This window comes from Wyeomyia smithii, chromosome 3, assembly GCF_029784165.1.
Source record: "Wyeomyia smithii strain HCP4-BCI-WySm-NY-G18 chromosome 3, ASM2978416v1, whole genome shotgun sequence".
In the NCBI taxonomy this organism is placed as follows: domain Eukaryota; kingdom Metazoa; phylum Arthropoda; class Insecta; order Diptera; family Culicidae; genus Wyeomyia; species Wyeomyia smithii.
This window is the reverse complement of record NC_073696.1, coordinates 55894642-55912208: the sequence shown is the minus strand read 5'-3', so window position 1 is coordinate 55912208 and position 17567 is coordinate 55894642.

Here is a 17567-nt window from a genome sequence, read left to right as displayed (position 1 = left end):
ACTTTTTTACATGAGCCCTTCTGAAAAATGAATCGTGATTCAAAAAAAAATATAATAGCAAACATCTATTAGCGTATAGAAACATCAGCCAGTACAGCCAGATAAAAAATGGTCTATTAAAATCGTTGTCCTATATTGCTTGGAATTGGTCCTTGCTGATACTGTTTTTCATGACAGCCCAGTGAGATTTACCTTATTTATTTTTTATATCACGAACCACCAGTCAATTCGATCCATATCAGTATGGTTTATATAGGGTGTGGAAGAAGTATACGTGAGATTGTGTTGGCGAGTCAAAAAATATCATCAACGCCCGTGTGAACAGTAGTGACGTCATAACACAAATGGGTTTACGTGCTCTTATGGAGATTGTTTTTCGATTTGTATGTTCATGTTTATTTTACAAATAATTGATATGAAAACATATTCTAGATACACCGGGGAAGTGTACTGATCATGCACCACTTTTTTTTGCTGTTCTATATCAAAATCAACTTATTTTTGCAATGATATATTAGTACCAAATTCGCAAAATTATTTCGAAAACGTTCACTGGTATTATTATGAAATTGTCAACATAATCCAATATGCATGCCAATTCGATTATAACATCTCCCGTACTACTTTCAAAAATTACTGCTAATTTTGAACTGAGAACAAAATAATTTTATTTATATCGATAGAAGGTTAAATAAAACTTTCGGATATGAGTAATGTCTGATACGATGATCGAAGAAAATATTAGCCTTTTATCATATTTATTCGGTTCATGATATGCATAATATTTTGTCATTTATCTTAGCTATTGCTATTTTGAGGCTATTTCTTCTGAAATTTATATTTATGTATTGTTATCTCTTGGATAGTTTTTGCATATCGATGAGATCGCGACTACGTTGTACAAAATAATCTTGCTGGTTTGTTCCTTCAGAAATTCATACCTCGTGAATTTTCTGGCACAGTATTCCAATGTTATTCGTGTTTAAATCTGCAAAGGCCAACGTTCTGCAACTCACCACCGGTTATTTTACTGAAAATGGTAGAGATTCTTGCGTGATATTTGAATCCGAATTCCTTATGAATAACAGTCATCCAAAAAACAATACTTAGCATTTCTCCTACAATTCATATAGGACGGTCCTGGCGCCCTTCCAGTTGTTCCTCTCGGTCAGATTTTTTTATGTGACGGCACTCGAACGGATTAAACAGCTAGAACTACGAGAACGTTTTGAGCACGCGTGTCCGTATCCATTTTAATCTCCAGGCTTTTTCCTCCGGAAAGCAGTATTAACTAGTCTTTTTTCATGACTATAGTCAGTAATACACTACAAGGAGACTGCACACCTAAACGATAATCAATCGCCATAGTTTTCGCGGACAATTATCAGAATTTCTAAAACAATGCCATCACTTTACACTAAAACACTGCAGGAAGACGAAACCAAAACATTGGTATGACGTAGCACTCCTTCTTCGCAACGGTAGCGTAAATAACATCATAGCAGTTTTGCACATGATATTAAAAAGTGATGTAAGGCACCAATACAACTGCAATACCATTGCCACACCCTATATAAACCATACTGGATCCATATCGTCAGTTGAATTCAATACTGGCACAACTCAAAAATTTGCGTAAAAAATTTGTATTTTCATTTTCGTGAAAAATTCCAATTTTAAGACTTCCAATTTTTATTGAACTTGTTTAAGTTGAAACGGGATTGTGGCCTTTTCCCATACAATTTTGAGGTTAGAGTTCTTTTTACTTTTGTAGTTTGAGCGTAAAAAATTCGGCTTCCACTAAATAAACAGCACTCAAATTGCTACTTCAGGCATGCAACAGTTGTGAAAACAATTGATCAAAGTTTCATGTAAGTAGTCTTCATAAATCAAGAATTGCAAAATTCGAGTTGATCGCGACCACGTCCCGATTCACCTTAAGTCTATCATGTGCATGTAATGAGCAAGTTATAAGAATTGTAACCTCATTTTTCTGTCTTTATAGGGATATTTTAGATTTGTGCAATAAAGGCACATCTACTTATATTTCTGGAAATATTGTAAATTTTGAAACGAGTCTTTGTGAGATGAAACTTTATAGTATTTGGCATCGTTTGCCATCAATAACTCGAAACTGCAAAATTTTGAGTTGTGCCAGTATTGAATTCAACTGACAATATATCAGCATAAACAGAAAATCTAACTTTAGGAGTTTTTCCTGAGCCGAGTGCCGTACTTTACCTTACCAAACAGTTCCAAGCCGTGGTGTGGTTTTTGCTGTACGTAAAAGTCATCTCCATTCCACTCAGTCCATGGTTGCAGTTCGCCAGCTCTGCAGTCTGCGTAGGGTCCGTAGGTCATCTTCACCTATCGAACCACCTTGCCCGCTGTGCACCTTTCCGTCTCGTCCCTGACGGATTGGTTTTAAGAACTATCTTTACCGGGCTATCGCCCGACATCCTTACGACATGCTTAGCCCACCGTAACTCACCAATATTGGCGGTGTGGACGATAGATGGCTCCCCAACCAGCTCCTGCATTTCGTGCTTCATTTGCCTTCTCCACGTTCCGTTCTCCATCTGCAGTCCACCGAAGATGGTGCGCAATACCTTCTGCTCGAAGACCGCCGCGTGGCGCGTTGGTCCTTCTCAAGCATCCCAGCAAACAAATTGGTTCATATAATTCGCGCTCACCTCTGTTAAGTGAACCCTTATTTGGTAAAAAATGACCATATGAAATGCATGAAAGGCGCCTATGTGTACAAATCTGGAGGCCATATACGTACATTGTAAGAAAAAGTTGGTTACGATTTTTTATAACTTTGCATGCTCTCTTAAATGGCCCCATTTGAAACTTTAAATTGCATTCTATACGACTTAGAGGATTGACGCATTTTACAATTTTGTATGACACGTTAAATGGCTTCATATATAATCTAATATTGCGTTTTATAGGATTTAAGTTTTATACGATGTAAACAAATTTAATTTTGCATTTTATCTAATTTCAAACTTGACATGCACATTTGAGCGACTTAAAATTAACATCCTTATACGACTTCTGGTTTGCTGGGATAGTCCATGTCTTATGCCCGTAGAGGACTACCGGTCTGATCAGCGTCTTGTAGATGGTTAACTTAGTGCGGCGACGAATTCTACTCGATCGGAGTATCCGCCGGAGACCAAAGTAACCACGATTTTCTGCCATAATGCACCGAAGAATTTCTCTGCTGATATCGCTGTCGGCAGTTACCAATAAGCCCAGGCACACGAACTCGTCGACCACTTCGATTTCATCACCACCAACTTGAACTCGAGGTGGGAGGTTAGCACTGTCTCCTCATGGACCCCTTCCTGTTATGTACTTCTTCGCTGCAATGATGACCAGTCCATTCCATTTGGCTTCGGCCTTGATGTACGCATCCGTATCCGAGTATTTCGGAGAGTACCTTGTAGGCGACATTCAGCAGAGTGATTGCCCGGTAATTTTAGCACTCCAGCTTGTCGCTCTTTTTGTAGATGAGACACACAATACCTTCAATCCACTCCTCCAGAACTCGTTCTTTCTTATAAATCTTGACAATGACCCAATGCACGGATATAGCCAGTGTTTCTCTACTGTATTTCAACAACTCACTGGTAAGTTGGTCCACTCCCGCACCTTTCTCCACCACCAAGAGATCGGGGGTTAGAATCAGTTGGACGATCAGTGGCCATACCGTCCTTGCGCTCTACTGCATCGCCGTTCAGTTGCTCATCGAAATGCTGGTTGCCGTCCAAGCTCCTGCACATATCGACTTGCGGCACTTAACCTTTACGGGAGCTGTTCAGCTTCTCGTAGAACTTCCAAGTGTCGTTAGCTTGGTATAGCTATTCTATCGCTACGCGATCTTGGTTCTCTTGCTGGCACTTCTTCCTTCGGAGGACTAAGTTTTGGTTGTTCCGTGCCTATCAGTATCGTTCCACGTTCGCTCTCGTACGGTGTTATAGCATTCTCGCCCGTGCTGCGTTCTTCCCCTCGACTAGTTGTTGCTTCTTCTCGACTAGTTGCTTGCATTCGCCGTCAAACCAGTCATTTCTATGATTTAGAGCCCTTGTAATGCTACAGCAGTGCTACCTATAGCGGATCGGATGAGTGGTAGCTTGTGCCAAACTGCTCTTCCGTGGGTAACGCTAGCCAGCTGCGTATATTCCTGGGCAATCCCGGCGTCCTACAGTTGCTCGATTTGGTCGAGGCGTTCGACTTCGGCGGGTGTTATACACTGTCGAAAATGTTGAGCGCATGCACACAGCTATTAGGTGATGGTACGAACCTATATTTGCACTACGGTAAATGCGAACGGTGATGATGTCCGAGAAAAAACTGCAGTCGATTAGAACATGGCCGATTTGATTCTCTGTCTGTGGATTTGTGGATATATTTGCGAGGGAAGATGGTACTTCGGACTACCATACCATGAAAGGCTTCAAAGCTTACGCACCGATGGACGTTATTATTATACACGGCGTGCAGGCTAAAAACAATATCGATCCGTAGCCTGTGGGGCTAATAGCGGTCTCGATCAACTGTTCTAGTCGTTATCGATATTGTTTTTGACACATTTTGCATGTTGTAGGATAAGTACAACGATAAGATCGAAAAGATCCTCGACCTGATCGAGAATCGAACCCGATATCACAACCGTGTGGGAGGGCTAGCCGATCGACATCGCTAACCACAGAACCACGGGGACCACGTGCAGGCTATCTGGCCTGATTTCCGGTCTGCCTCCTGTTCTACCTCAGCACTCATGTTCTCAATGACGACTTTCACGTGCCGTCGCGAGCAACTATCGTAGAGCTGCTCCAGCTGTGCGAAGAAAGCTTCCTTTTAGTCGTCGGGTCTGGCCTTCATGTGAGCAGTGCACGTTGATGAAGCTGTTGAAGAACCGGTCTTTTATTCTCAACTTGCACATCTTTGTGTTGATCGGCTGCCACCCCCAAATTTAGGGGGAAATTTGAGTCTAGAGCTCTATAGTAACATTTTAGAGAAAAACTTTCTTCTATAAAGTTGTTACATATGATACTCCGGTGGACATTTTAAATGAAACTACTACACAAATCCATCAGTTCCAGGATGCAGCAGCAACACGCGTTCCATGGGCCGCTGTTGGGGTTTTGCGTTTTCAACGACGAGTAGCACAAAGTCAATTTCGGCCAGATTGAGGGATGATCTCTGCCACTCTTCTTAATGCGCCGCTCGCGTTCCGAAGCAGGTAAACAGATCTATGTAACCCTTGGATGGTACAGTTCTGCGGTCAAGCATATTCACCGGACCAGCATAGTCCACGCCAGTAGTGGAGAGGGGTGGAAGTGGTTGAAGACGATCCCCCGGTAGTCGTCCCATTTGCGGCACGATACGAGCTGGCAAAGTACGATTGCCAACCACACAATTTCGACACACCTTGCGAGCAGCGCTGATACCACGAAGTATCCAAAAACGTTGTCGAACGGACGCTAAACGTAACTGCGGACCACAGCGCAAATTTTCTCGATGAGAGTATAGAAGTATGTAAGAGATTAGTATTGAGTTTCGTGGGAGCAAAATAAGATGCATGCTGTCGAGGCTTAAGGGCTATTCCCACTGCTTCCGTTCAGGGACCGGGCTCGTCCGGGACTTTTCATGCATTCACACTGCGCCGTGCTTGAACCGTGCCCGCGCTGCGCTCTGGCTGAGAAATGTTGATGTGTGTATGTGAAAGAACGTCTTCCTCATTTTTTCATACCGCAGTTCACTCCGCGCGAAATATGTCACTACAACATACACGCATCCACCCGAGTGCCTTCCGTGCACTCTTCGGCCAACACAAAGTATCGTCGGCAACGATAGTTTTTCTCTCGCACGGCGGCAGCACGACGTCAACTCAACGCTGTCCCGGTCTGGGCACGGCGCGTCGGTGTGAATGCATTCATAAGAACGCATGCAATCAATCTCAAACGAGCCCGGACGACACACGGAACAGCCACGGCCCGGTCCCGGCCCGGTCCCGAAACGGAAGCAATGGGAATAGCCCTTTAGTTGCTGCAGCCGTCCGCCCACCCTGACGAGGCCGTTTTCATCCAGGAACTCATTTAGCTGGTGCAAAGACCTGCTACATTTCACTCCGTGGCTTGGTTGTAGCTGCTGAACACATTTTGTGACCGGATAAAAAGCGCTTTTAGTGCCAAATGTTACCCACAGAATTTTGAGAAAGTCACGATGCAGCCAAACCTTAGGATAAATCTGCTTCGCATAACCAGTAAGTAAGACAGGTGGCAAACGAAAACGGAGCAAAGTGTTTATCAATGAGTCCTGTTCAATGAGTCCCTTCAAACCTTTAGCATAAGCATCAATAACCACTCGGCATTTTGTGGCTGAGCTGGTGGTTTTAATCTCACGGTAGCGTGAGAGATACACGCATTTTTTGGGTGACTTGCTCTCTTCCACTAACAACTTGTGGCCGAGATCAATGTAATCATGCATGAATTCATCGTGCTTAGCTTTAGGAGATGGATTTCGGTCCAACTTTCTCTCGATATGGTTAAGTATTTTCTCCACAATTGGCCTCGACTCTCCCAGTTCACTCGGGTCTGATAGGAACGGGAGCCGTCCTTCCAATTTACCGTACTTATCTGGAATGGTATTCTCCGTAAAATGTTTCTCGCAACGTTGTTTCTCATCAGTGAGATGATGATCGTTTGATCGTTTGTCCTCTATCTCGCAGAACGTTTGCTTATGCGGAGAAAGATTATCCTTGGCGGAGATTAGCAAACAGGTCGGAGAGTGAGAGTCAGATGACGGCTTAGACTCATGATAGCGGCCGGCAATCACCCATCCGAGCTTTGTATTCTGTAGTATGGGTAGCCTGTTGTCTGGACTGAGGACAATTTTGCCGGGCTCAAGCAACTGAAAGAATAACTCAGTGCCGAGAAGAACATTTATTTCACCCGGGCAATGGAATAGTGGATCCGCCAGGGGTATTGAGAGGGGGATAGGCCAATCTTGAGTGTTAACTGGTTTGCATGGGAGATATTTTGTTATTCTCTCCAATACAAGACAGGGCACGGAGGTTCGATAGTTCGTGCAGCGAGATGTGATAACGATGTCTGCAAATCGATCTGCGTGAGCGGTAGCTGCAGAGATGCCTTCCAGATCCACATTAGCATGCGAGGTGTCGATACCAAGCTGCTTACGGAGGCTATCACTGATAAAGTTGACTTGCGATGCGCTATCCAAAATAGCGCGACAGGCATGAGGATGCCCCTTTTGATCTAGGACGTTAATAGCCACTGTAGCTAGGAGGACATTTGCGGAACTGGGGCCGCCGGAAGAATCTAGTGCCGAGATAAAAGATTGCGCGGATTGTAGCTGATTGGATTGAGATCCAGCCGTGTTTGGTGTTTGTTGACCAGTGACTGGTGGATGCAGCAAAGTGTGATGTGGGAAGTTACATTTTCTACATGTACCAGCTCTGCATCTGATACCGGGATGTGCTTTAAGACAGTTTCGGCATAATTTCAGTCGATTTACGTGAGATAATCGTTCGTGATAACTCATGTGAATAAATTTGGCGCACTGGAATAGTTGATGATACTGTGCTGAGCAGACATCACAAAATGTGGGGTTTGTGGTGACGAATGTAGTTGCCCCTCTAGTGGGAAATTTTGCGGCTTGCTTCACGGATACTAATGCTTTAGTTTCATTAGAATGTGACGATTGCAAAGCGAAACTTCTTGCTTCAACAAATTTTAGAAAACGCGTTAGGGTAATCTCTTCTTCCTTCATTTCGGCAATCTTTTGACACCATAGCTGCTTGGTATCTGGATCCACCTTTTCGCTCAATATAAAAAGCAACCATGTATCACGATCCTCTCTAGCCATGGCTTTGAGCGCTCGGAGAACTTCATCTGACACGTCATGCAGTGTTCGCAAGCCACTAGCAGAGGCAAACGAAAGCGATGGTTGCGATAGAAATCGTTGTATATGCTTGCTCACTATTTCACGGGGTTTATCGTACCGGGATGCCAATTTTTCTAAGGCAGGTTTATAATTCGCATCTTCAATTTTAAGGTGTGAAACTAAAGAAGCCGCTTCTCCCGCGAGGTTTGTTTTTAAAAAGTAAAGTTTTTGGCTATCTTTTAGCGTTGGATTTTGCTCGACCAAGCTATCGAACAAATCTTTAAACGACTGCCACTCGAGATAGTCTCCACTAAATGTTGGAATATTCACCTGGGGCAACTTCAGGTCCGGGAGTCGATATGCATCTTAAGGCACGACGGCAGCATGCGTTGCTGGTGAAACCATGTTAGCAGATATGATGCGCAGAAATTCGGCTTGCTGATCTGCTAATTGCTGGATGACATCTTGCTGGGTGGGCACAGGGGGAGCAGCGTCGCGATTTTTAACGATTTTCAACAGTTTTAGTAATCGGGTCTCCAGACCGATATAGCAACTCTCGAACTTGCCTTGACGGCTCATGGCTTCGTCGTATGCACTTTCTTCTTCGCCCAAGTCTAAAATTTCACACACTTTCACTTTTTTTTTTCCACACTTCACTCAGAGCATCTAACTCGGTTTGTAAATCAATTTCGTCGACCGCTTCTGGTCGGATTTTATCAACTGTTTCCGAAATGCGCTTCAGGCGGGGTTCTAGCGATTTACGTTCGCGGATAAGTCGATCCATCTTGGTGGATTTCGCGCACTTTTTGTCCAAATGTCTCTTCTTTAGCTCTAACTCTCTTGGATCACTATTATGCCGATCGGCAGAAGCACTATTTAGCGGCGACGGGGCCAATTCACGGGCACTAGCGATCACTTTCTATGCGGTTCCGGGCGAAACTTTTCGCAATCCGGTTCGAAGGACCATATGAATTTGCGAGAACTTTGGTTGTAACGCGGGTAACTATCGCAATCGAACGAACGAACAGCCAACGGTTTAAAATGGATTTCGGAAGATATAATAAGCGGGTGTTATCTTTAACAATTTAACTTTGTCTATATTCTAATATTGGTGGGGATTGGGTTTTTATAGGATTTATTACAATAGCAATATAGTAAAGAGAAGGAGAGAGCTCGTAGCTCTACGCCAATTATGTAGCGATGCACTTTCATCACGCGGGAATCCAATTATACCAGTCTCGATCGAAGGTTGTAGGGTGGTTTGACGTTGCGGTGCCAACAAAAGCGCTCATTGAAAAATTATCAAAAGTTAGGGTGACCAACATTTTCGATGCAATCAAGTATCTAACTTTTTTATCTTTATAGATAGAAGAAAAATTTGTTCTACAATGTTATAGCTCCATTAATTTTAAGTAACTTTGTGAAAAATAGTTTTTCTCTATCTTTGGAAACAACCTATTTATATTTAAAAAACACATGTTGCGCTCCAACTTTTTTATTTCAAGATTCATCTCAAAACTGTCTATGAACGACTTTTAGAGCTTTTTAAGAGAAACAATTTGCAATACTGACATCGTAAATATCTCAATTTTACTGAAAGTTATTTATATTTTCCAACAAAAAATATGCGTTTTTCATTTCTATGTCTTTCTTTTTGGGGCAAACATAAAAAATATCTCTTGGTCTCATTTTGAAGGGCATACTTGATTCTATAAATGGAGGAATTTTTAAAAATTTGTTATTTTTTAAATTTGAGTAAATTCAATTTAAAAACAAGTTATGAGAAAAAATACAAAAAAAATGAAACTGGGTGTTTTTATATGCATAATGTATAAAATTATTGAAATTTTTGTCTTGTTTTTAAATTAAATATACTCAAATTATAAAAAAACATATTTTTAAAAATTCCTCCATTTGTAGAGTCAAGTATGCCCCTTCAAAATGAGACCAAGAGATATTTTTTATGTTTGCCCCAAAAAAATGACATACAAATGAAAAACGCACATTTTTTGATGGAAATAGTCCAGCAGGTGGGACTCGAACCACAACTTCTAATCTCAGGTCAGATGCGTTTCCGATTACACCACCGCAAGACGTATAAGACGGCCTCGCTAAATAGCTATATTGTATCGCTTGCACACTTCATCGCACGTTATCATTTACTCAGTAGAAAGTATTGTTTGGTGGCTGGCTATGTTTCGTAACTCTCACGTCACAGTGGGGTTTACTGCATCAGTAAGAGATCGAAAAGCGCCAGTCTGTTCCCCAGTTGTATAGTACATTTTTCAATCGTCAGCTCCACATTTACTGCTTGAAATAGAAATAAAAATAGCTTGACTTGCATTATAGTCATTAAAAATAAGAAAGATAAAAAAGTTAGATACTTGATTGCATCGAAAATGTTGGTCACCCTAATTTTTGATAATTTTTGAATAAGCGCTTTATTATATGTAACAACTTTGTAGAGTAAAGTTTTTCTCTAAAATGTTGCTATAGAGCTCTAGACCCAAATTTCCCCCTAAATTTGGTTTCTGGACCATTGTGCATTGGCACATCTTGGCCAGTACTATAAAGCCGGTTCGCTGGGAACGGTTCCCCTTTTTCCATACCTTTTGTCCTGTCCAACGAAGTTCCTGCAGCGCTACGACATCGAAGTTGCATGGATGTAGTTCATCTATACCTATAAAAATGCAGTCCGGTCTGTCTGTCTGTCGGCTCGGAAACTACCGAACAGATCGACAAAAGTTCCGTAAATAACTCAGGTGTGTATTTATTGTACTATATAGAAGAGTGCTTAACATTTACCGTAAGAGTTCAAGCCTTCGATACCAACCACACAAAAACTGGATCAGCATTGCTCGGTACTTTGTGGTGAATACATCATCAACATTATTAAACAAAGGGCCACAAAGCGATATTTGTGAAATTGTGCATTTCGCACATGTTCGATATGTAAAATATTCTAAGCACACCTTCCCATAACGCTATCGCTCACACCGGCATTTAAAATTTAACAAGCGTACGTTAATACCAGTAGATATTCCGAATGAGTGAGTGCGGAGTCTTTTGTTCAGCAGGAAAATCACAAGAAGGTTGTATGCAAAGCCACGACCGCAAGGTTGAAGTAGAATACTTTTACAAGAAAGATAACCTGGCTGCTTGCGTGTCAGTCATTTTTTCTAGTAAATAAACGTTGACCATTCATTGGCAGTATTGTAATTTCTTTTTGTCTGATATTTTGAATGAAGTTCATTGGATATTTTTAAATTTTGTGCAATACGACATCATTAAACGGGAACGAAACAAAGGCTACGGTTATGCAGAACGCGAATGCCGGCGCGATGCGATTCGTCTTACCGTGGTGAAATGTACAGCTCTTTTTAAGGCGAAGTAGAGCTATACATTTCAACAGATTTCGTCTTGCCGAATCGCATCGCGCCGTTATTTGCGTTCTGCATGACCGTAGCCAAACACTAAGCGACGCAAACACGTAATAATAGTCAGAGTATGCATGTAGATGAAGATAATTAACTTTGGATTATAGCGCAAAACGAGAAAATATTAACTCTTCAAATAATCATTTGTGTTCTTCAAACTTCAGTTGTTCAATTTAATATCCGATGAAATGTTTGTTTATTATCTGATGAAGCTCTTATATAGGCCAAATGATGCATTCCCAATTTACTAGGTCCATAACTCTGCCGACCGTGCTTGGGAAAGCGCGGTATAACGACCAATCAGAGGTCGAATTTTGTGTTTTGACAAGGCTTAGAGTTTTCAATAGTACAATAGTTCGAATGATAAAATTGCAATTTCATGCATTTGGTTGGAATCTTAGAAGATTTTCTAATCGATTGCTGCAAAAACGAAGGAAATCCATCAAAAACTAACCGATTTATTGGCATTTGAAATTTTTCTCACTTTTTTCAGTTTTAGATTTTCATTTTACATCCCTATGTAGCCGAACTTCCTGAGAGAAGTATTCTAATTCAAAATTAAATCTTCACACTTAAAACTGGATCTCGAGCTCGGCAAAAAAACATCCGAGTTCACTCGGCAACTTTGGATTCAACCGATATTTCAGCGAAAAATGCCGGTTGCCGACAGTTGTCAGATCATTTTGCCGAGACTTCGTCCAAAAAACTAAGCTTGACGAATCTCGTCTCTATTTTTTGCCGAATTTATCGTTAAACACTGTTGATGTCAAGGTCAGCAAAAACATTACTGGTATCTCGGCACAAATTTTACTCGTTGCCGTGTTTCGGCAATACAGCTGTCATTCTCATGAACGAGTTGCCGTCATTTTTCTTAGTGAAAATTTTTGCGTGTTACGGGTGAGCAAACAGGAATCGGATACAAGTTTGGCTGAAATTTGTGCAAATTACAAGTGTTTACAATCCAGTAGCCGAAAAAAATGTAGTACAGTTTGGGGGGAAGTGGCTGGAACTCAAAAAGTGTAGTTTCAAATCGTGTGAATACAATATTGTATTTGTTTTAGGGATAGGCATTAGACGTAATTTTAGATTAGATGTTTAGCTCAATGCCCTACTGGCGAGCAAGATAAAGATAAGTATTCAAGATTTAGTATAAATAAATTTCTTTACTTACTAAAACTCATCGAGCTTATAATTTATCTTTTGAAAGAACTTTGCTTACCTGATTCATAGCAAAACTATTTTCTGCGATTGGATTCCACTGAAAAAAACGGCTCTTTACTGTGCCGAACATCCAGCTTATATAACCGAAAGGTCGTTGGACTGGTTTGCCGCTTCTCGGTTGGATTTGCCGAGAGTACAGTCAATTGTGTACCGCGATTCTCGGCATAAAATGACATCTGTCAAATATTGGTTTTCCGAGATTCTCGGCAAAAGAGATTCAGCCGAGATGGTTGCCGAGCACTCGGCTGTTCAAATCTCGGCACAAACAATGCCGAGATTCGGCGAAATTTTTTAAGTGTGTTCATTAATTCATTTGTTGTCCTTATAAGGACAATTGTTCAATTTATCATTGATAGTGAGGACTAAGGCGCACGGTCAACACAATGCGAAAGGTGTTTTCACATTGAAAACTAGACACGGCTTTACTGGAGGAAGTGTTGGCAAATGCATCTACCGCTAATACCACCGCTATCATACGAAAGCGCGCCGTTTCATGTGGGGAATATCAACAACGAAAAATGACGCGCGTCTAAGCATAACCCGAACTGTTTCGCCGTGCTGCTCCCATTTACCTTTACATCGGCCTCAGGGAAGTACCGGCTGCATCTGCATCTACCGCTGAGGCTGTCACTATACTGCTATTGGTACTAAAAGCTACTAACTCTTCAAATAAGTGTGTTATTTGTTCTCAAAAGAACAATTGTTCAATTCAAAATCGGATTTACGCAATCGCATCTCTGTAATATTACCGACAATCTTCTGAACAAACTGATACAACTTTTCCATTAGGCCTCTGCCATATTAGATGCGAAAAGTGACGCGAACCGATTCGCTCAGCTGTAGGTTAATGTACAGACATCAGTAGAGCTGTACATCAACCTACGGCCGAGCGAATCGGTTCGCGCCGCTTTTCGCGTCTACTATGGCAGAGGCCTTCGAGAAAGTTGCTGGCTGATGTACTCACTTCATGCAAGCCTGCTGCTGATGCTTCCTGCTACCACACTGAAACAGCATTTTAGTGAAGGGAGTGTCGTTGCATCAGCTGACCCTGCTACTATCGATGCTGATATACCCGCTGCAACAGCTACGCTATGCATAGCCATGCCACAGTTGTGGCCGCTATACGCTGGCCTAACTGCTGAGCAACTGCAACGCTATCCGTAGCCATGCCACAGTTGTGGCCAGCCATGCCACAGTTGTGGCCGCTATCCGCTATCTAAAGGAGGACTGCTGTCGTCGCTGTTCAGAACTACTATGAGCGGCTTCGACTAAAACAGGCTCTTATATAGGGATAAAAATAGGAATGAATTATTTTACGTACGTGGTGGAATGATATAACTTGAAAAATATGTGTGACTTCATTCTGGTTCAGAGCGATCATTTGATAAGCTCCACCTCTTTTTTCAGTTTCTAAAGTTTTTCCTCAGTTTCGTAGCACGAATGCACAAAAATGATTTCTTGTCGAACCGGACCGATAGCACTCTCATTGAAGCAACAAAATAACATGTTTTGTGTCGTGTTGCGCAGCTTCGTTGAAGAAAATGTTCCCGTCCCCGTGTCGCATGTAAGCAGATTATTGCGTTCAGTAGACAGTAGATAGTGCATCCAGCGAATAAACACCGATGGTGCTCTCACACACGCAACGGTTTTAACCCGTATTTTATTGCGGTTTGTAACATCAAGCGATTTCGTTTGCTCGCCGTTGCGCGTTGCATCATGTGACAACTTGGCAGCTGGGAGACGACGAAATTCTGTTTACGCTGATTGATTGAATCGTCTTCATATTAGCTCTGCATAGTCGAACTAACTGCTTTTGTGAATGCGTTCTAACAGGGCAGTTTATTATTCAATGTCGGTTATGCTGATCGCAGCGTTTGCGCTGCCCCTAGAGTGGGGAGTTTACTAAATAAAGTAAAAATTAGACAACTACAACAGAATTTTATTGCATCCCGCACAGAATGTCTGCTTGTGTTGATGCCAGAAAACTATTAACCTTCAATTATTTTTTTATTTGCCTTAAAAAAAGCATTTTGCTGTTCAAAATCGGTTGCTAATTACAACCTTTGAGCTGCCCTAACATCGGGGGAATTAAGATACACGGACAACATGCACTGTGGAAGCTATTTCACATTCAGTAAATTAGACGGGTGCGACAAATTTAAATTGCTAGGATGCAACACAGAATACTTGCTTGCGTTGACAAAAATTATTAACTTTCAATGACTTGTTTATTTCCCTTCAAAAAGGCATTTTGATTTCCAAAATTGGATTTCCTGATGGCAATCTTCATGCTGCCCCAACACGGGGGGAATAATGGCTGTCTGGCGACACACGCTGAGAAAAACCGCGCTGCTCCTGAGACGTGGTGACCAACCACAGGGTTAGTGCTGCTGCTAAGGAAGGACGACTGCTGTTGTCGCTGTCTAGAACTATTATGAGCGGCTTCGGCTGAAACAGGCTCTTATATAGGCCAAAAAGCATGTTTTCAATTGCAAGGTATATGATTCTGTCGACCGTGCTTGGGAAGCAAGCATATAACGACCAATCAGAGGTCGAATTTTTCGTTTTGACAAGGCTTGACTATTTTCAATAGTACAATAGTGTGAATAATAAAATTACAATTATCTTATTTTGGGAAGAATCTTAGAAGATTTTCCAATCTATTGCTGCAAGAACGAAGGAAATCCATCGAATACTAACCGATTTATTAGCATTTGAAATTGGACATATTTTTCACTTTTTTCGGTTTTAGTTTTTCATTTCACATCCCTATGTAGCCGAACTTCCTGAGAGAAGTATTCTACTTCAAAAATGTGTGTATTTTTCTATCCGCTTTTAAACACAACAAGGCAATGGCGACTCCACCGGTATGTGATTCATTCGACGTCATCAGAGTTTTTTTTTTATAATGCGCACAATTCGCATCGAGTTGCACTTCGATAATTGCTAATAGGGCAATCTAACTCATAGACGGATTAGAGACAACTGACCGAGGGCGAACAATTCAATCCACCTTCGGAATGTCTAACTCAATTTAGATATTTTGGAAATTTCCTTTCTGATCACGTCCATCTAGAAGAAGCAACGCTGCAACAGCTACGCTATGCATAGCCATGCCACAGTTGTGGCCGCTATACGCTGGCCTAACTGCTGAGCAACTGCAACGCTATCCGTAGCCATGCCACAGTTGTGGCCAGCCATGCCACAGTTGTGGCCGCTATCCGCTATCTAAGGGGGACTGCTGTCGTCGCTGTTCAGAACTACTATGAGCGGCTTCGACTAAAACAGGCTCTTATATAGGGATAAAAATAGGAATGAATTATTTTACGTACGTGGTGGAATGATATAACTTGAAAAATATGTGTGACTTCATTCTGGTTCAGAGCGATCATTTGATAAGCTCCACCTCTTTTTTCAGTTTCTAAAGTTTTTCCTCAGTTTCGTAGCACGAATGCACAAAAATGATTTCTTGTCGAACCGGACCGATAGCACTCTCATTGAAGCAACAAAATAACATGTTTTGTGTCGTGTTGCGCAGCTTCGTTGAAGAAAATGTTCCCGTCCCCGTGTCGCATGTAAGCAGATTATTGCGTTCAGTAGACAGTAGATAGTGCATCCAGCGAATAAACACCGATGGTGCTCTCACACACGCAACGGTTTTAACCCGTATTTTATTGCGGTTTGTAACATCAAGCGATTTCGTTTGCTCGCCGTTGCGCGTTGCATCATGTGACAACTTGGCAGCTGGAAGACGACGAAATTCTGTTTACGCTGATTGATTGAATCGTCTTCATATTAGCTCTGCATAGTCGAACTAACTGCTTTTGTGAATGCGTTCTAACAGGGCAGTTTATTATTCAATGTCGGTTATGCTGATCGCAGCGTTTGCGCTGCCCCTAGAGTGGGGAGTTTACTAAATAAAGTAAAAATTAGACAACTACAACAGAATTTTATTGCATCCCGCACAGAATGTCTGCTTGTGTTGATGCCAGAAAACTATTAACCTTCAATTATTTTTTTATTTGCCTTAAAAAAAGCATTTTGCTGTTCAAAATCGGTTGCTAATTACAACCTTTGAGCTGCCCTAACATTGGGGGAATTAAGATACACGGACAACATGCACTGTGGAAGCTATTTCACATTCAGTAAATTAGACGGGTGCGACAAATTTAAATTGCTAGGATGCAACACAGAATACTTGCTTGCGTTGACAAAAATTATTAACTTTCAATGACTTGTTTATTTCCCTTCAAAAAGGCATTTTGATTTCCAAAATTGGATTTCCTGATGGCAATCTTCATGCTGCCCCAACACGGGGGGAATAATGGCTGTCTGGCGACACACGCTGAGAAAAACCGCGCTGCTCCTGAGACGTGGTGACCAACCACAGGGTTAGTGCTGCTGCTAAGGAAGGACGACTGCTGTTGTCGCTGTCTAGAACTATTATGAGCGGCTTCGGCTGAAACAGGCTCTTATATAGGCCAAATAGCATGTTTTCAATTGCAAGGTATATGATTCTGTCGACCGTGCTTGGGAAGCAAGCATATAACGACCAATCAGAGGTCGAATTTTTCGTTTTGACAAGGCTTGACTATTTTCAATAGTACAATAGTGTGAATAATAAAATTACAATTATCTTATTTTGGGAAGAATCTTAGAAGATTTTCCAATCTATTGCTGCAAGAACGAAGGAAATCCATCGAATACTAACCGATTTATTAGCATTTGAAATTGGACATATTTTTCACTTTTTTCGGTTTTAGTTTTTCATTTCACATCCCTATGTAGCCGAACTTCCTGAGAGAAGTATTCTACTTCAAAAATGTGTGTATTTTTCTATCCGCTTTTAAACACAACAAGGCAATGGCGACTCCACCGGTATGTGATTCATTCGACGTCATCAGAGTTTTTTTTTTATAATGCGCACAATTCGCATCGAGTTGCACTTCGATAATTGCTAATAGGGCAATCTAACTCATAGACGGATTAGAG